We start from the raw sequence: 21865 nt of genomic DNA on the forward strand, positions 1-21865 counted from the left end.
ATATACACACATGCATATGTATATTTATACTTACGGTGGCGGAAAATAAATTAGGAACGGATTACACCTCGGTTTAAATAACAGGCTTCCGTGAAAATAAGAGCTGAATGATATTCTTTATTAGTGTTTATCCGCAATACCCCTGGGGGTTAGGGGTAAGACATTGCCCGCAGTAGGTAAACCTGTCGTAAAAGCCGATTATAATGCCATAGCTTGCCCAATCCATGACTGGTGTTTTGTTCCAAAGGGAATTAGTAATTTTATTTAGGATTGGGTTATACGGCCACCGTGGTGTGATTTTGGGTGATGGTAACACCAAAATTTTAGGAACAAGTTTTTTCAATTAGAAGACAATTTTCCTCAGCGCGGTCGCCCCTCGGTAGTGTTTGGCAAGCACTCCGATGGTATTTCTTTCATGAAAAGCTTCTCAGTGAAAAGTGTCTGCCTTGCAGATGGCGGCCGAAGTCGACATAAAATATGTAAGTCCCGTCTCGCCAATTTGAAAGATTAAAAGGAGCACGACGCAAATTGGAAGAGAGATGCTCGTCCTAAAATCTCTTCGGAGGTTATCGCGCCTTACATTTATTTCGATTATCCGCGGTTATACAAGTATTATCCCTTGATTATATTTTAAAAAAAATGTTTTTTAAAATATATATCGTTAGCTTAATGTGAAATGTGCTAAGCCACTTTTTTTAAATTTTATTTTAATGCAGTTTTAAAACTGACTTCAAAATACATCGATCACAAAAAAAAAACAAGTAAGGACGGGACTGTCTTCGGCTGTACCGAAGACTTCATACCTTTCATGAATGGGGCTGAACAATAATCTTATCCCGTTCGTAATCTCCAAATAATAGGATGTATAAGATAGGAAATATATAGTGAACAGATGTACATACCAAAACGATTTTTAAGATAAATATAAAATAAAAAATGGCAAAAACCCCCTTATCTGAACGATCGGTTGTATGGGATATATATTATATATAGCTCCGATCAAAATGATTTTTACAGGAAATCTTCTATGATATATTAGAATATATATCTCCAAGGTTCACGTTTTTATATTGGAAACTAAGGGAGAAATGGCCAAAAATCTTTCTATCTGAACGATCGGTTGTATGGGATATATATTATATATAAATATCACCAAGTTTAACGTTTTTATATTGGAAATTAAGGGAGAATTGGCTAAAAATCTTTCTATCTGAACGATCGGTTGTATGGGCTATATATTATATATAGCTCCGATCGAAATGATTTTTTCATGAAATCGTCTATGATATATTAGAATAAATATCACCAAGTTTAACATTTTTATATTGGAAATTAAGGGAGAAATTGCCAAAAATTTTTCTATCTGAACAATCGGTTGTATGGGATATATACTATATATAGCTCCGATCAAAGTGATTTTTTCAGGATATCTTCTATGATATATTAGAATATATATCACCGAGTTTCACGTTTATACTTTCTAAATTGCGGCAGAAATGACCAAAATCGTCTTATCTGAACGATCGGTTGTATGGGAGATATATGTTATAGTGGTCCAATCCTACCGGATCCGACAAATGTCTAATATAATACAAAAATGCATCCTTGTGCCAAATTTCATTGAGATATCTCAAAATTTGAGGGACTAGTTTGCGTTCAAACAGACAGACGGACGGACAGACGGACATGGCTATATCAACTCAGTTCGTCGCCCTGATCAATTCGGCAAACTTAATGGTGAGTCTATCTTCTATATTTCTCAACGTTACAAACATCGGACCAAAGTTAATATACCATTTCATTTTCATGAATGGTATAAAAAATGGCAAAAAACCCCCTTATCTGAACGATCGGTTGTATGGGATATTTATTATATATAGCTCCGATCGAAATGATTTTTACAGGAAATCTTCACTGATGTATTAGAATATATATCACAAAGTTTCACGTTTTTATATTGGAAACTAAGGGAGAAATGGCCAAAAATCTTTCTATCTGAACGATCGGTTGTATGGGATAGGTATATCTATATATGTATATATAGCTCCGATCAAAGTGATTTTTTCAGGAAATCTATGATATATTAGAATAAATATCACCAAGTTTAACGTTTTTATATTGGAAATTAATCGGTTGTATGGGATATATACTATATATAGTTCCGATCAAAGTGATTTTTTCAGAAAATCTTCTATGATATATTAAACTATATATCAACGAGTTTCACGTTTATCTATATATATAAAAAGAAGGGTACATTTTGATTGTCACTCCATAACTCGAGAACGGCTCGACAGATTGCCATGAAATTTTTAGGAAAGATACAGGGGTTTTGAAATCCCAAATCGGTTTAGCCATTCTTGAGTTATGATTTTTTTTTAGAAAAAAATCAAAATTTGGAAAAAACTTTACATTTCGGTCCGACCTAACGAAAAAAATTGATCCAACCTATTACAAGTTAATTTCATTGACAGCATACAAATGTTAAACAGATGAACCTGTCCAAATGCAAATGTTTATCAATCACTTCCTTCTGATGGTAACTATTGTTCACGCCTGCCTTTCCAACATATCTTCGTTAAGTTAATAATTTGCATACATACAAACACACACTTTCACTCATCGCACGCATTCATTCTTTTGTTGTACAACGTAATTTCACCGTCTTCGCTTTTGTTTTTCGCTTTTTTTTATCATTTTGCTATTATCGCATATTCCTCAATGCAGTGCACTCCCACTCCCACTACAGCAACATAATGCACACTCACCTGCACTAATATTACTTTGCCTATATACTCTTCGCACTCATCGCTTATTTTGTCAATATTAAATAGCAGGACCTTTCCATGGAAATATCCTAAACATAAATTCTGCTGCCTAAATTGAATTTTTTCTTAGCATGTAAGATCATTGAATTTGTAATCGTCAAAGAGTTACGACAAAATAAAGCCATATAAAAACCAAATTTCGTTTGCCTATTGATTTGGCATATATGTGCATAGATGTACACTCAGAGGGAAAATCGTTCTAAAACGAACGAAACACGTTCAAAATTAAGAACATTCGTTGACAAAAGTCTGTTTAGTACGTTTTTTCTTAGCTCGTGACCGATGGGCTTGTTTTAAGAACGGTTTTTCCAAGCACACCGTATTTTATGACCAGTTTGGTATTGATATGTGAACCTTCTGTGCTCATTTTAAGCACTATTTGGGCTTGATTTAAGATTTTGCGTTCTCACGCTTCGAGAACAATTTGTGGTCGATTTAACATTTTTCGGTCTCAATTCTAGAACGCTTTGTGCTTGACCTTTGGGGGGAGTGGGGAAGGTAATTTTTTCAAGTAGTACCCATTCATTTTTTTTTTTTTATTAATAAATAATTTGTTGTCATTAATAACAAAACAAATTTTTATTAAAATTCCAAAAGGTTTGAAAAAAGGCATAATATGCATTTTTTCATATAGTGATCTTAACGAGAAAATTTTCTTATTGGATGATGTAATTTGAATATATATTTAAAACATTTCATAACAAGGTTGAGAATTACCTGTGCATATGTCAATGGAACTGAACGAAAAATAAGAGTTAAAAAAATAGAATATAAAAAATTGTTTAAAAAAACTTCAGTTTCACGACGATCGAACTTGCGCCACACGATCGCAGCCGCAATATCATAGCCGCTGGGCCACTACAACTGCTTGACAGCTTGTGCCAAATGCTGTATTTAACATTGTAGTGCTCACGAATTATATCGTTTCTTTTTTCTTGAACTTAATTTAAGAACATTGTTCTTAATTTAAGAACATTGTTCTTAATTTAAGAACATTGTTCTCATTAATAGAACATTTGTTCATATTTTAAGACCAGCCGTTCTCTTTTCAAGAAAATGGTTGTCAGTTCAAGAACAAGGTTGTTGTTTTGAGAACAGGTCGTTCGTTTTTCAAGAACAAAAAATTAAGAATATGAAAAGCTTGAATTGAGTCCGGTGGTTCTGGATTTTAGAACGGCGTTTTTCTCTGAGTGTAGAAAACGCTCTACATTTCTCCAACTATTATTAATTTAAAAAGTGATTTTAAGTGTGTTCAGTGCAAGAAAACATAGTTAAAAAAGATTTTTTCCATAATTTCATCATATGCATCAAAATGCCACCAACAAGACGATCAACTATAGGTCGACGTACGCGTAATTCTACCTATAGATTTAATCCAAGGAGAGCGCAAAGTGTAGAGGAACGCTCACATCAAAACCAAGTACAACAATTACGAAACGCACGCGTCATAGATCGACAGATCCAAATCCATTAAATCCAGCATCGAGACGAACGACACGACTCTCACGTCGTGCTGTGCAAGAGATGGAATACGCTGCTTTCGCTTACAATAGCGAAAATGATCATAGTGAACATGCCAATATTGGTGGAATGACGGTGAGATGTCCACATTGTGATGCAGCCAAATTTCAGTGTGAAACGCCTGGCATGTGTTGTGCCAATGGAAAAGTGAGACTACTAGCAGAAGAATTGATTGAAAGTGTGTTTCCAAATATTGTTCAAAATTACAGGAATCACAATTGGTTGAGAGAACGCGCAATACTGGCACCAAAAAATTTACACGTCAATGCAATCAATTATCAGATTCAAGAAAAATTTCCAGGTGCAGTGACATCATATAAATCTGTTGATAGCGCAATGAATGCAGATGATGCAGCGAATTATCCAATTGAGTTTTTGAATTCATTGGAACCACCTGGTATGCCACCGCATTATTTGAATTTAAAGGTTGGCTCATCAATTATTTTGCTGCGGAATTTAAATTCACCAAAACTGCAATGGCACAAGATGAGTAGTAAAAAAATTGATGTGGAATTTAATTGAAGCGACAATATTGACCGGAACAAGTAAAAATGAAATTGTACTCATACCACGTATTCCACTGATTCCAACAGACATGCCATTTGAATTTAAGCGTTTGCAATTGCCAGTGCGTCTATCATTTGTCATGTCCAAATTGTTTGTTTGTGCTCGCTTCCAATGGGCAAACTAAAAATATTGTATATCCAAATGTTTTGGATTGACATTAATAATTTTGAAATACAATGCATTCATTTCATAAAAAAAAAATTTATAATCTTTCATTTCTTTTTTTGGTTAGTTGCTACGAAGTGCAACGGGGTCCGCTAGTACTTTCTAAATTGCGGCAGGAATGGCCAAAATCGTCTTATCTGAACGATCGGTTGTATGGGAGATATATGCTATAGTGGTCCGATCCTACCGGATCCGACAAATGTCTAATATAATACAAAAATACATCCTTGTGCCAAATTTCATTGAGATATCTCAAAATTTGAGGGACTAGTTTGCGTTCAAACAGACAGACGGACGGACAGACGGACATGGCTATATCAACTCAGTTCGTCGCCCTGATCAATTCGGTATACTTAATGGTGAGACTATCTTCTATATTTCTCAACGTTACAAACATCGGACCAAAGTTAATATACCATTTCATGTTCATGAAAGGTATAAAAAATATTTTCATTTTTACGCGCTGTGGGCAATGATGTGTAAATGAGCTAAGTCGTCAGCTGTTAAAAAAATGTGCTAAGTCTCAATAATATCAATCTGAATTACTAGTAATTTCTTTGAGCGCGTATTTTATTTATTTATTTAATACATTCAGTCTAAAAGTGCATGCTCTGTTGTTGTTATATTAACGATAAAGGTACTCCTCGAAAGCTTTGGGGAGTGTTACCGATGTTGATGGTCCCTTGTCGGATATAGATCCGTAGGTTCCGGTAACAAAGCACTATTAAGGTACTAGCCCGACCATCTCGGGAACGATTTATATGACCACATCCCGCCCTCCCCACCCGCTAGTTCCATGAGAAACTTGGGGTCGCCAGAGCCTCGGCTCTCAATGAAACAGGATACACCACGGTTAGGTGAGGTTGACAATTAGGTTGGAGGAGCTATGTATATATTGCGCTGGCAACCTCTTGAGAGGGTTGCGAACACAACCCCTTGAAATTGGATTCACCCAATTGAGACATGCCTTTGGTGTTTGATAAATGCTTTGCGCTGACCATAATCTACTTCAATTCTTACATGTTGATAACTATATGCTTTCTTACAGACTAGTTAAAAATAGAAAACAATTCAAGCTTAAACTTATATAAGCTGTTATTAAGATTAATAACACTACTGAATCCATTTGCTAGATGTATAGTCCTAGTTATAGGTTCATTCATAGCATAATACGTTTTATGAGTTATTTCGAAAAATAATCTATTATGCCGAAGATCGCGCAGTGGAATATATGGAATGAGAAAATTAGATCAATCAGAGAATTCACACAGACGGCTTATTGAATAATAAAGGCAATTTTCTACATTAAGACGCTTATTGAGCTCTATCTTCCCTACAAAATTCGAATCTATTATTATTTCATTAGTAGCTAATCGAATGCCTAATGAAGTCAAAAGCACAATGCAACTCTGTTGGCAGCGTTCCGCTTCCGTTTCCGCTTCTTAGTTTTCAAAGCAAAAGCGGAACGATACAAGGTGGCCGCAGTGAACAGCTGATTATAACCTTTTTTATTTGATTTGATACATCAACTGCCGGCGCAGTACGATTTTGACATTTGTCCATCGAATTTACAAGTACATGGAATTTTTTTTGTTTGTAGGTATGTCACCATGCTCCCACCTTGTATCATTCCGCCATGATTGTCTGTCTCATCCTTCATACTAATCGAGCAGTTAATTCTGTGTGAAAGCAAAAAAATTACGATTTCATTAGCAGGTGAAATGAGATCATTAAGTTTCTGTGTGAAAACCGTATAAGGTTTATTACATTACAGGCAAGCATGAGTGAGAAAGTTCTTCTGTCATGCAAAGCCTGAAGACTAATCAATTTGTGCCTGCTGGTATATGATGGGAGGCCGTCTGGCCAGTGAAGCATACGTAAAGCAATTTTTGTACAAATATTTTTATTTTTCTCAATTTTATAGGAGTTAGATTCATAGAAAGGATTCCATATTATTGAGCAATATTCAAGGCCACTTCTGACCAAGGTTATATATATATAAAGTGCCTTCAACGTCATAGGGTCCTTAAAGTCTGGGTGTTACATCTACTGAACCCAACCATTGCAACAAATTTTGAAACAACGAAGTCAATGTGAATAGAAAAAGAGAGTTTGGAGTCAAAAATTACACCCAAGTCTTTACTCTCTTGACAACGATTAAGAGATTTATCATTTAGTTTGTAGATAAAGTATATGACAGTTGTCTTTATGGAATAAGACACAACACAGTATTTGCTTGAATTTAAAAATAAGTTATTGTCTGCGCACCATCCCGCAATAGAGTCCAGATCAGAACCGTTAAAAATAGTTTGCCAAATAAATAGTATGTTTTGGGGAAACATATTGAGTAAAAAGTGCTAAGTCTGGGCCCGTATTACGTGTTACGATCAGTGACTGAAAACCATTTTCACTCAAGCGATAACTATGCAACTGTCAAACCTTTTCGAAAATTATAATAAATAATGGATCTAACGAGTACTATTTGTTACTAGTTCAAATATACCGTTAATCCAATCCACATTTTCAGAGCTATTGTGATTTAAAAAATGAGTTTCGATCACGGATCGTAACACGTTATACAGGCCCAGGGGAAGAAATTTGTTTTGAGTGCGGAAATTGTGCTAAGTCATAAAATAGCTGCTGGGTTAGCATACATGATTTTTATTTATCTTTTTCAATCTTCTACACTCAAAACTAATGCAACTAAGGTATCCTCATTCACAGATTTGAAAAAAAGTTATTACAAAAATTATTCATTTTTTTTCGTCTTCTGTAAAATTCGTAAAAAGTGATTTAGCACATTTTCACATTAAGCTAACGATATATCATTATAGTTATTCATTTTTCATTAAAATCAAATAAACGTCATGAAATAGACATCATACATATATGCTCAGGGATTTTCACTGACCAACAGATTGATGGTTGGAAGTTTCAAGTCATCAAAGTCGAAGGTTGAGGCTATGCCCTCGAAAAACGAGACAAGTCGGGTTTTAAAAGCTTTCGGGCACTACTAGCGATACTCTAGCAGAGTCACTGTTGGTTGAGGCCATATATCCTTATTATATGAGCGTGGCCTGTACTTGTGGTTCTGCCCGATTTCCATGTCAGTAACGAATTCAGTATCTTATGATATGTTGGAAATTTCGGCCAACAATCCATTGTTGTACAAGGCCATTGTGAATTCATACAAGTGAAAAATCTTTCTGTTCATGCATTGCCATACCTACCGGTTAATAAGTGCAATGAGTTACCCATTTGAGTTTGAAACCAACTTTTGTTTTAAATGTGTGTGTTGTAAATTCTATCTTGGATGGTTATTAAAACACGAGAAATGTTCGGGTTAATTACTTCACTAATTTATTTTTCAGTGCACAATCTTAATGATGAGCCGGAAGTTCACCATCTTCTTTTTCTTTCATTTATTTCCTTTACAGTGATGTATTTTTGCTTATTCTATTACAATAGTTGACATGGTTGCATTTATGATCTTACAACTCGGCCAACCTGAAACTGTATCGACCTCGATACATTATAACTTAATTTCTATTTTCACTGTCGTACATTTCTTAATCTGATACAATTCGCTATTTGTGTTCAGAGTTACAGCTCGGCCAATCTGACGCTGTAATCGACCTCGATACTTATAACTTGATTTCTAAGAAATATTATTCTGGTTCCTCTACATATCTATCGGGTGATTGAGGCCAGCTTTTAATTCTGTAGGATTCAACTACACCATCATATGGCAACTGTGTGAGCTGGCAGTTATCAATATCCCGTACAATATACCTATGATGACCGACCACCTTGTGTATTACATATGGACCTTTGTATACGGGAATAAATTTTTTATTACTTCCGCAAGTAGTATCAATGTTTCTTATAACAACATAGTTTCCTACGTCGTACGTCTTGGTTGTAGTCTTATTCTGGGACTGTCGTTTGGTATCATACTCTTGCTTGGCTAGTATTCGATTTGATGCATCTGTACGTGTAATATCAAGATTCCTATCACGATCCGGACAAAGTTTGTCCTGAAAAATTATGTCAAATATGTAATATAGCGGTCCCCTACAAAAATGTTTGGAAAACACTATTGAGCAAATGATTTAAGTCATTGAACAGCGAATTAACAGGTGATCCAAGCTATTTACTATTGTGAACGTTTTATTCAAACATTCGCCACGTGTATAAATTCACAATGTACAAGTGTATAAATTCACAATGTACAAGGCGTTGTATGGAAAATAATCAAAAAAATCAATCACAACACTTGGTAGTGAATTCGCCTTGATTTAGAATATTCAAAATTTGTTTGAGTATGCCGAAATATTTTTGCAAGAAGAAAAGAGTCTAACGTCGATGCGCCGTTAAAAGCTGCTAACTCCACTCAACAAAATTTAACAGTAGAGCGAAAATACTCAATTAAGTGAAAACTTTGACAATTCAAAATGTATTGAAAATTCATATATGGAGTTATACTATGTACAAACACACCCCGAATTGGCAATTTATACCATTTGGGCAATTTATTATTAAAAAAATTGCGTAATAAATTGTGTCAAACTGCAAATGCAACCTTGTAAAGTGTGTTTATTGAGTAGATTTAAATGTCAGTTACGCATGGCTCAACTATATGGTTGGCTCATCTCATCAGCTGATTTTATTTTTTCATTTCACTGGAGTAGGGATTGTCAAAAGAAGATGGCAAACTCAAAATGAAAACCAAAACATTGAATACATTTTCTTACTACACACAAAAATTTTAAAGTTTTATGTTTTCATTCCATTCCATTCGCCTAATACCAACACGCACATTTTGACAGTCTGAACAAAGGTATGTTGTTGCTGTAGAGATGGGCCAATCAGCTATCACATTACTATTGTGTAAGCTAATTTGAGTTGTATGAACACCACTCAATTTAAATCGAAATTGCCTCAATTTATTTTTCTGTTTGAACATAGTATTAGCATATTTTTTTTTTAACACTTACGGTCGAAAAAAAGCCGAGGAAAATTGTTTACGGCGTTTCTACAGTCACTGCAGCTGCGTAACGAAACTTCTTAGTTATTGTGGTTATCATCGATAATTCCTTAACTAATTATGTGGTATCTTAAGGCGAGAAAGTTAGAAAGTTCGTCGTCGGCGGGAACATTACAATTAACTATTCCTTAGGAGATTCTGGACGAACGATATTGAATAGATGACTTTATCCACTCGTTATCGAAGTGGACGACCATCAAAAGCCACTGAACGTTAATAGGAATATCGTCACGATAGCTCCTCTGAATACATTTAAAACTGTTCTAAAAACTTCCACGGAATAGAAGGATAGTATAAACATGAAACTATAATATTGTTGGTCAGCCGTCACTTGCGGTAAAATAATTAGATGGTCCCTGGCTAGAATAAAACCAGCTTCTTGCATTTGTGGTGGAAAGCGGTTTTTTTTTTAGCGAAGTCCCATCAAATTATTTTTCCTCAGGAGACGCTGCACCGTTGCGGTTCTAATTTTCATGTTTATACTATCCTTAAACTCAATGGCAGTAGTTTTAAATGTGTTCAGAAGAGCTATCTTGATGACATCCCTATCATCGCGTTCAGTAGCCTTTCGTGGTCATCCGCTTTCAAAATGAACGGATAAAGTCTCCGATTCTATATTTCATCCACAATCTCCTAAAGGATGATTCATTGTAATGTACATCGTCACCGCTATTCATATTTCGGGTTATTTGCTGTTTGTAGACATTTATGTGCATTTCGTTCTTATGGATAGGACTATTACTTTTATTAAATATCATTGCTTTTACGAAAATTGCTAGGGACTTACTAACTTTTTTGTCTTAACATATCACCACTTGAGCTAAGGTATTATCAATATTGACCACAAGAACTAAAAACGTTTCTTGCGTAGCTGTAGTGACCGGAAAAATACGGTAAAAGGGAAACAATTTTCGTCGGTTTTTTTTAACGTAAGTCTATATATCGCTCATTTACTTCAATAGTGTCATAACTCAAAAAACACGACTTTTGAGTTAATAACATATAAACGTACCAAATATCATGATTATATTGTATAAAAAAATCTTTGTGATCAGTTAAAAATTTACGTGCTATAAAAATGAAAACGTGCCTTTATATGCGCAACATATGGCAGTTAAAATCTTTGAATGGCTCTCCTGGAAAATTGTGTTTTTTGAGTTATGACACTATTGAAGTAAATGAGCGATATATTTAGCAGTCTTTATTTTTTAGTAATTTTAAGCGATTCTGGACATTGTACACACATTTTTCTTTTACAACCAATCCTATTCCATCAGTATCAAATTTCGCTTCGAATGAAAAGTGCAGTTAGCAGTTTTTACCATGGTGTCAACGGTATGCACTTTGTTCCTATTTCATTCGCCACCACTGTATATGCCAAAAAAAAATTACTCGCACAATGTGGGTAAAATACGCTCAGTTTTAATCATAGTGCTTGCTCACTTATTTGCCTTGTTTTAGATGATGATAATGTTTAAAATTTATTTTTTATTGAGCGTTTGGGTCTTGTATTCTTTTCTGTCTGCGTTTGGCACAATGCAGGAAAGAAATGGTTATGGGAATGTGAATCCCTGTTACCATATTGAGCTCTTATACCTAGTTGTGCTTAGTTCTAGGAATGTAGCAGAGCTTCGCTTCCGATTTCGATACGTTCAAAACTTTCGATTGACTTATGTATAGTGTTTTCTTTTCAATATGACAGTTGAATAAACAATGGTAAAGAATTGAATTAAGCCAATGTAGCCCATGTAACATGTTATCACTTTTCAGAATTTTTTCTTTTTGATATTATAGTCCAATTTTTTATGAGAGAACTGTCAAATTCAATGACATTTTATACAGTACACTTTGATAATAACGTTATTTTTATCAAAAAACATAAAAATATTTTTGTCTTAATTGAGTCGTTTACTTTGAAAGTGGCTTAGTGGAAAGCATTACGATGGAATCGTAAAGAGAAGAGGAAGAGCAAATGAATGTTGGTCCGGAATGTGTGAACATTGGAACAAAATAAATTAAAGAAAATTTGTTAAAAACACTGAAAAACGTTTATATTTTATTATCCACGCCATTTGGTACAAAAAAAGCAATAGAATATATTGCCGCAGTGTTATATTTTTTTGAGTGAAGTGCTTTCATAATTGTGTGTTTTTGTCGTTTTTTTGGCCAATTCTCTGCCGTGGCCACCGAGTTTTGTTAAAACGGATTCCTGCACGAATATAGTTGACATTTTCTGAATTTTAAGGATGCTAATTTCATTGCACTGGCCTAAAGTACTTTGTAAAGGTTTATTTATTCTTTCCGCAAGGATTTTTTCCGTTTTCGCTTCACCTTCCTCTACGCCGGTAGCTTGCTTTGGCATATAACTGGACCCAACGAACAGACACAAATTATAGCTGTCTATTATAATGGAATCAATAGCCGTGGCATTATTTATGGAGTTGGAAAGCAACGCATACGAAAATTGCCAGGCGAGAATGGAAAGGCAAATATTGCGAGATTTGTGTAATCCATTTGAGATGAGTGACGAATAGTAAGAAATTGAACTTAAAAGTGGTAAAGTTTAATGACTTAACAAGAATGCTTTCAAGTATGTGTTAGATACTTTTGCGGGGCAAATACGTCCAAGGACTTCGACATCGACATGTTGTTTTTGACCTGGAAACATATAAAAAACAATCATCATCAAGCCTTCTACGTTTCTTAACAAGTTTTACTTACATTTTTGTTAAATACATAAAATAAATGTAAGGTGCGATAACCTCCGAAGAGATCTAAGGCCGAGCTTCTCTTCCAATTTGCGTCGTGCTCCTCTTGATTTTCCCTCCAAATTGGCCGGACGGGACCTACATGTTTTATGCCGACTCCGAACGGCATCTGCAAGGCAGATGAGTTTTCACTGAGAGTTTTTCATGGCAGAAATACACCCGGAGCGCTTGCCAAACACTGCCGAGGGGCGACCCCGCTTAGAAAAATGTTCTTCTAATTGAAAAACCTTATTTCTAAAATTTTGATGTTGCTTTTCCCGGGGCGTGAACCCAGGGCATACGGTGTGGTAGGCGGAGCACGCTACCATCACACCACAGTGGCCGTTATAAATTAATAAAAAAATAAAAAAATATTTTTCCGCCAACTAATTTGCAACTTTGAAAAACGGAACTACGATCGAAATGCAGAATACAAAAAATCTAACGATTCGAAGTTGGATCTAAAGAGATTGGAACACAGAATACCAAAATTGCCAAATCGAAAAAATTCCAATGCAAGTCGAAATGCAGAATAGAGCTGAATAAATGAATTAATATTTACGAGCCGAACACGTGCGCATCTTGCTCAACCAATCTAAAAGTCTCTTATCAAATATCAACAGAAATCAGCTGTTCCATCAATCAATTAAAACTTACAGCTTGCGCTGCCATCTGGCGTATGGGAGCAACTGCCGTAATTCAGTGCAAATATTCACAATAGTGCCATAGTACAAACAGATTTCTTTGTTTGCTCACAATCGTTTATTTTTAACAAATTATTTTAATAAAATATAGCTAAACAAAAGCACTACGACCAAAATTGCCCAAAGCTCGCTAATAGCCCGAATCTCCATCTTTACAATCAAAAATTTATTTATAGATTTGGATTCCAAATAAGAGCGAGAAAGGGACCCGTACATAAAAACAGCAATTAGAAATAATATATATAATTTTTAAAAACATTTTTTTAATTAACTACATAAATAAAAATCTGTATCTAAATTGAAAGCTTCCCTATGTATTTTAAAGCTATTACATTCATCTACATCAAACATAAAATATTTACAATTTCTATTATTAATTTATTATGTTAATTTTCACAAACAAAAAAGTAATTTTATTAATTTTGAAAGTGGCTTAAGTCCATTGTAGGTTCTGAAACCACAGCTTACTTTTCTAGTAAAGTTTACAAAACGTATTATGTTATATACATATTCTAACATGTTTAAGGTCACAAAGCCATAAAAAAATATTTACACCACTTAACAATACTTTTGAAACAAACACAAACCCTTAAATATCACAATATAAGAAAAAATGGCCTTAAACCACTTTCAAAATAAACGATTCAATTAGGGAAATTCTCTCAGTCTAGTATCCGTAGAAAGTGTAGAATATTTTGCACGTTTTCTAGGCTAAACTTAACCCACACAGAGAACACACCATTTACACTTTCCCTTGCATTTAAAAATGTAATTAGCGGCGAAAATGAAATATAAAATGCAATGAAACATATTTAAAAGCTGACGCGCAAAAATATTTTTTTTATTTCAGTTTTCAACAAATTTGTCAAAATTGTAAATTTACTATTCAAATCATGATACACAAAAGGAACCTCAACCAAAGAGCGTAGATTGATAACAAATATTATCGAAAATAAAGATGTTGCAGGCGCAAACTTCGGTGGAAAGCAGCGGAGCGTAACAAAATTCTAGTAGGTCACTTTCACCACAGCAAAAACTTTAACACAATTTTTAATATAATTTAAGCACAGAAATACACTGATTGGAGTTTTAGAGAGTAAAAATGTGAATTCTGAACACATTAGCTGAATAAAAAGTGTACAAATAATTGTTAAATAATAAATACAGACAGTGGTATTTTAACAAATTCTGCTGTGGTAAGTGGTGAATGTGACCTACTACAAAGATTTTAAAAATTATAAGATGGTACATTGTAGACTTGTAAAACTTTGTGGAATTTGTAGAATGGCTGCGCGAGGAATTCACCATACTTTTTGCTATGCTGTCCGCCTCAACTTAGCTGATTTTTTAAGGCTGTTTAACTCTGTAATCTTTGCTGTAATTTACCAGCGCTACCGTCATCAGCTCATTGTCATCATTGCCAGTAGCGCCAATAACACCAAACTCGTGCCTGACACAAAAATCGTTTCACTCAGTAGCGCAAGTGAAATGTACTACGCACTCACTACTAAGTAGCGTCAAAAATTCGCTTGGAGTCATTGCGTCAATGAGCTACCATTGAACTGGCACCACATTGGCGCTGGCGCCATGCAATTTACATCACTAAAATTGCGCGAATGCCCAGGCTCATGACTTTTTGAATCCATATGGTGAAAACGAAGCAGGGACAAAACGTATGGTGTATTCCTGGCGCAGCCGTCCCACTCTGTGGAGAATGAACGACTCTACAATGCTCCCTCTTATTAATCTACGCTCTTTGGCAAAAGCAAAACTTTGTGGAGAATGAACGACTCTACAATGCTCCCTCTTATTAATCTACTCTCTTTGCCTACTAGAATTTTGTGAAGCTTGCTTCACACGATTTTTCGTCCCTGCAAAATCTTTATTTTCGATAATCTTTGTTAATAAGAAGTAGCATTGTCAAGTAGCAAGTCATGTGCCTGGGCATTCGCGCAATTTTATTGATGTAAATTGCATGGCGCCAGCGCCAATGCGGTGCCAGCTCAATGGTAGCTCATTGACGCAATGACTCCAAGCGAATTTTTGACGCTACTTAGTAGTGAGTGCGTAGTACATTTCACTTGCGCTATTGACTGAAACGTCTTTTGTATGTCAGGCACGAGTTTGGTGCTATTGTCGCTACTGGCAATGATAACACTGAGCTGATGACGGTAGCGCTGGTAGTTCAGCTTTTGAATCAGAGAAAGAATTGATGACCCGTGTAAATTATTACGGCTTTGGCTATTATTGGTTGTGTATTTGAACCAAATAAATGCTGCGGACATAACATCATCAGAGTCATTTTTGAGTTTTATATTTTAGATTTAATGCACAATTAATATGGGTGTGTTTGAGCAGCCAAATAATAACAGTAGTATTGCTAAAGTGCTGCTTAGTTGATGGAATGTCGCTAATTTCCTAGCGGTGATCAATAGATTGTCAATATTTCGTTCAACGAACGCGCGAAATTGCCACATCTGCTCAAATTTTCCAATATTTTCCATTGTTGATTTAACTTAAGCTGTTATGCCAATATTTTTCAGCCAGCTTATTTCAAATAGGTAATTTTTCCAAAAACAAAATAAATTACAGCAAAGATTACAGAGTTAAACAGCCTTAAAAAATCAGCTATGTTCAGGCGGACAGCATAGCAAAAAGTATGGTGAATTCCTGGCGCAGCCGTCCTACAAATTCCACAAAGTTTTACAAGTCTACAATGTACCATCTTATAATTTTTAAAATCTTTGGCTAAGCGAAAGTTGGAATTTTATTTTAAAACAGATTCAACCCACAGAGCAGAGATCTGCAATGAGCAGTTGTAAACTGAACGCGACATAGGCAAAGTCACAATAAAATATGATTTTAAGTTAGTTAACACTCGAATAGAAGAACTTGACTGTTCAAAGTTGACTTCGAAGAAACCTTGTATTGGTAATTCATTAAAAGAAATGGATAGGATTAGAAACGTTACAAATAACTTAGTAAAGATTACATGACTAATTTAAACAATATTTTACCCTACTTAAAATTAAAACGAACTAAAAAGTAAAAAATTAAATTAAAGAAAAAAAAACTTTTAAAAATAAGCTTTTATTATTGGTTAATAAAATTAACTAAAAAGTAAAAAAAAAATTGACTGTAAAGAAATATAACACTTTATAAGTTCATTGTAACCTTTAACGATAATTAGGCTAGCAATTAGGCTTGTGATAGCAAGAAAAGGAGGTCCTAAATCTTCTTAATTATATCATCAAAATTTAACACGTTTTTTATTAGAACAATTTGGACTGTGATATAAACTGTAAGATTTAATAATTTAGGTGTAAAGTTTTAATGTAAAAAATATACAATTATGTACAATATGGAATTTTTTTGTCGCAGCAGAAGAAGCCTAATTATTGTTAAAGGTTACAATGAACTTATAAAGTGTTATATTTCTTTACAGTCAATTTATTTTTTACTTTTTAGTTAATTTTATTAACCAATAATAAAAGCTTATTTTTAAAAAAGTTTTTTTTTTTTTATTTTATTTAAACACAGCTCCACAACGACAAGTGCTTGAGAAATCTTCAGCTCGAAGTTATGTATAGGCAGGGCTGCGACCATGTTAAAATACCACAATCTGCTAGCATATATTATTTTTTAAAGTCTATATTCAGCTACATATCTTGTGGTATTGCCTTGTTATACTCAGTTGAGCAGAGCTCACAGAGTATATTAACTTTGATTGGATAACGGTTGATTGTACAGGTATAAAGGAATCGAGATAGGTATAGACTTCCATATATCAAAATCATCAGTATCGAAAAAAATTTTGATTGAGCCATATCCGTCCCTCTGTCTGTTAACACGATAACTTGAGTAAATTTTGAGGTATCTTGATGAAATTTGGTATGTAGGTTCCTGGGCACTCATCTCAGATCGCTATTTAAAATGAACGATATCGGACTATAACCACGCTCACTTTTTCGATATCGAAAATGTCAAAAAACCGAAAAAGTGCGATAATGCATTACCAAAGACGGATAAAGCGATGAAACTTGGTAGGTGAGTGGCACCGCCCACTTTTAAAAGAAGGTAATTTAAAAGTTTTGCAAGCTGTAATTTGGCAGTCGTTGAAGATATCATGATGAAATTTGGAAGGAACGGTACTCCTATTACTATATGTATGCTTAATAATTAGCAAAACCGGAGAACGACCACGCCCACTTAAAAAAATTTTTTTTTAAGTCAAATCTTAACAAAAAATTTAATATCTCTACAGTATATAAGTAAATTATGTCAAAATTCGACTCCAGTAATGATATAGTACAATAAAATACTAAAATAAAAGAAAAATTCAAAATGGGCGTGGCTCCGCCCTTTTACATTTCATTTGTCTAGGATACTTTTAATGCCATAAGTCGAACAAAAATTTACCAATCTTTGTGAAATTTGGTAGGGGCTTAGATTCTAGGACGATAACTGTTTTCTGAGAAAAAGGGCGAAATCGGTTGAAGCCACGCCCAGTTTTTATACACAGCCGACCGTTAACACGATAACTTGCGCAAAAATCGATATATCTTTACTAAACTCAGTTCACGTATTTATCTGAACTCACTTTGTATTGGTGTAAATAATGGCCGAAATCCGACTATGACCACGCCCACTTTTTCGATATCGAAATTTACGAAAAATGAAAAAATGCCATAATTCTATACCAAATAAGGAAAAAAGGGATGAAACATGGTAATTGGATTAGTTTATGACGCAAAATATAACTTTAGAAAAAACTTTGCAAAATGGGTGTGACACCTACCATATTAAGTAGAAGAAAATGAAAAAGTTCTGCAGGGCAAAATCAAAAGCCCTTGGAATCTTGGCAGGAATACTGTTCGTGGTATTACATATATAAATAAATTAGCGGTACCCGACAGATGATGTTCTGGGTCGAAAACGCCTTCACATATACAACTACCACCACTGCCTTTTAAAATACTCATAAGCACCTTTCATTTGATAGCCCACGCCCTTTTGAAATACTCATTAACACCTTTCATTTGATACCCATATCTTACAAACAAATTCTAGAGTCGCCCCTGGCCCACCGTTATGGCGATATCTCGAAAAGGCGTCCACCTATAGAACTAAGGCACACGCCCTTTTAAAATACTCATTGACACCTTTCATTTGATACCCATATCGTACAAACAAATTCTAGAGTCACGCTGGTCCACCTTTATGGCGATATCTCAAATAGGCGTCCACCTATAGAACTAAGGCCTACGTCCTTTTAAAATACTCATTGACACCTTTCGTTTAATACCCATATTGTACAAACGCATTCTACAGTCACCTCTGGTCCACCTTTATGGCGGTATCCCTAAATGGCGTCCACCCATAGAACTATGGCCTACTCCCTCTTAAAATACTCTTTAATACCTTCCATTTGATACACATGTCATACAAACACATTCCAGGGTTACCCTATGTTCATTTTCCTACATGGTGATTTTCCCTTATTTTGTCTCCAAAGCTCTCAGCTGAGTATGTAATGTTCGGTTACACCCGAACTTAGCCTTCCTTACGTGTTTTTTCTTACAATTTTAGGAGAAAAAATAACGGTTTGAATATTTACCTCATTCAGGATAATGATGGATTTTTTGTGTCTTTTTTGTATATAGACCAAGGCGAATCCATACCAGGTGGTGGCAAAGCGAATTCAACCAATTCGCCGTGCAGAAGAATGTCAAGTCAAAAGGAAAATTTTCATTGATTCCGATTAACTGACATTTTGTAGTACACGGCGTTGTATGGAAAATAATCAAGAAGAAGCAATCAGCTGTTGGGATAACAACACCTGGTACTGAATTCGTCTTGCTATAGACCAAAAAATAGTTGAGGCTCATTTGCGGGCTAACTAAATACCAGATTAGAACCAATTTTCGGCTTGAATTTTACTTTTAAGTGTTAATCTTAATATATAAAAAGCACGTGTCACACAATTGAGGCCAATGGACTCCTAAACTACTGAACCGATTTTGAATTTGTTTTGCACCCCGTGTGTAGTTTGATCTAACTTGAAATATAGGATTAGTCACTTCGAGATATAGGCCAAAACGTGGACCCGGTACCCCTAGAGTGTGTTTATAGAATATGGATATCAAATGAGAGCTGTTGATGAGTGCTTTAGTAGAGGGTAATTTTCATACCCCTGGGTGACTAGGGTCTCGAGATATGGGCCAAAACGTGGACCCGGATACCCCTAGAGTGTGTTTATAGAATATGGATATCAAATGAAAGCTGTTGATGAGTGCTTTAGTAGAGGGTAATTTTCATACCCTTGGGTGACTCGGGTCTCGAGATATAGGCCAAAACGTGGACCTGGGTACCCCTAGAATGTGTGTATAGAATATGGATATCAAATGAAAGCTGTTGATGAGTGCTTTAGTATAGGGTAATTTTCATACCCCTGGGTGACTCGGGTCTCGAGCTATAGGCCAAAAAATGGACCCGGGTACCCCTAGAATGTGTTTATAGAATACTGATGTCAGATGAAAGCTGTTGATGAGTGTTTTAGTAGAGGGTAATTTTCATACCCCTGGGTGACTCGGGTCTCGAGATATAGGCCAAAACGTGGACCTGGGTACCCTTAGAATGTGTTTATAGAATATGGATATCAAATGAAAGCTGTTGATGAGTGCTTTAGTATAGGGTAATTTTCATACCCCTGGGTGACTCGGGTCTCGAGCTATAGGCCAAAAAATGGACCCGGGAACCCCTAGAATGTGTTTATAGAATACTGATATCAGATGAAAGCTGTTGATGAGTGTTTTAGTAGAGGGTAATTTTCATACCCCTGGGTGACTAGGGTCTCGAGATATAGGCCAAACCGTGGGCCAGTGAATGGCTAGACAGTGTTTATACAATATGGATATCAAATGAAAGCTGTTGACCCTTCTCTGTTATGCACTCTAGTATGTTGGCAATTTGAAACGCACACTTGTGAATTTATTTATGAAGGTAAATAGCTCAGCTGTTGGCTCTAATGAATGTAACAATAAGATAGTACTGAAGATTTTGAGTGATTGTCATCCTGGATTTCAGGTTTGTCATTTTAACTCGAGAAGTTTGAATCAAACAAAACTTGATTACTTAAATCACGTTTTAGCTCTGCGTGTATTGATGTCTTTTGTATTACTGAAACTTGGTTTCAGAATGATATGGCTGATTATAATTACCAATTTCTTGATTACTGTATTGTAAGGAATGACAGACAGCAAGACAAGCGCGGTGGTGGTATCGCGATCTATTATAAAAAGGCATTGCAGGGAAGAGTAATTGACAGGTCAGATCAACTTGATCCTGTGGAGTTTTTGATGTTTGAGTTCTTCAATAATTCTGAGCGTTGCCTTGTTGTATGTGTATATAATCCGAAAAAGTCATATGATTTGGGTAACTACTAACATTTTGTTGATAGCATATCAGGCGTAGGATTGGAAGTTGTAAATAAACTTGCTACTCGTTTCGGACCCCATTGCAAACCTAGTTTACTAGATGTATTTTGTGTGGCTGACATGGGCAATGTCTTACATTTTGATCAGCTTTCTCTGGGAGGTATTAGCGACCATGACTTAATTTTTTTGAGTTATAATGTAGTTTTGCAATCTACGAATACCAGGCATGCTTAACGAACGAAACGATATCATTTCGTTACGATAATCAACGCTAATAAACGAAACGAAGTCACTTCGTTTCGTTTATTAACGTTAAGATCGTCAAATTAACGTTAACGAAATGATATCGTTTCGTTCGTTAAGCATGCCTGACGAATACTATCTCCATTGGCAACCTGTACGTTCGTGATTTCAATAGAATCAATGTCAGAGCTTTAGCTGCTGAAGCATCTTCACTTGGAATGACAGTTGGTTTGAAGCAGACATAAATAAAAAAGTTGAAAATTTTTCCAATTTGGTTAACTACCTATTTGATAAATATGTCCCACTTAAGAAAATTAGAGTGAACAAAAATAAGCAACCATGGTTCAGTCGAGATGTACTTCAGGCAATAAAAGCAAGAAATAAAAGCTATTCACTTTGGAGGAAATCTCCTTGTGAAGAAAACTGGCAGGCTTATAAGATATTGCGAAACAGAGCTACGAAAATTACTAGGGATGCCAAAAGGGGTTATTTCCAAAGCAAACTTGATGTATGCCTACCACCAAAGATTCTCTGGAATAATCTAAAACAACTTGGTATTAAGAATGATTTAAATTCGGAATGCTCGATTGAGGCTGATGTAATGAAT

The 21865-nt window shown here is 35.2% G+C and overlaps 1 protein-coding gene across 2 annotated transcripts in view; it reads left to right on the top strand.

Annotated features, from left to right (window-relative positions):
* Pcif1 (Phosphorylated CTD-interacting factor 1) overlaps positions 1–21865 on the top strand; it is a 91041-nt gene that overhangs the window by 39231 nt on the left and 29945 nt on the right. Inside the window, exon 2 of one of the 2 annotated variants that reach the window (XM_067788743.1) lies at positions 14430–14589. The exons of the other annotated variant lie outside the window; for it this stretch is intronic. The gene's annotated coding sequence lies outside the window, so the exon portion shown is untranslated. The remainder of the gene's footprint in view (positions 1–14429; positions 14590–21865) is intronic. 2 annotated transcript variants of the gene reach the window in all.

The sequence above is a fragment of the Eurosta solidaginis genome, chromosome 5 (assembly GCF_040869045.1).
Source record: "Eurosta solidaginis isolate ZX-2024a chromosome 5, ASM4086904v1, whole genome shotgun sequence".
Classification (NCBI taxonomy): Eukaryota; Metazoa; Arthropoda; class Insecta; order Diptera; family Tephritidae; genus Eurosta; species Eurosta solidaginis.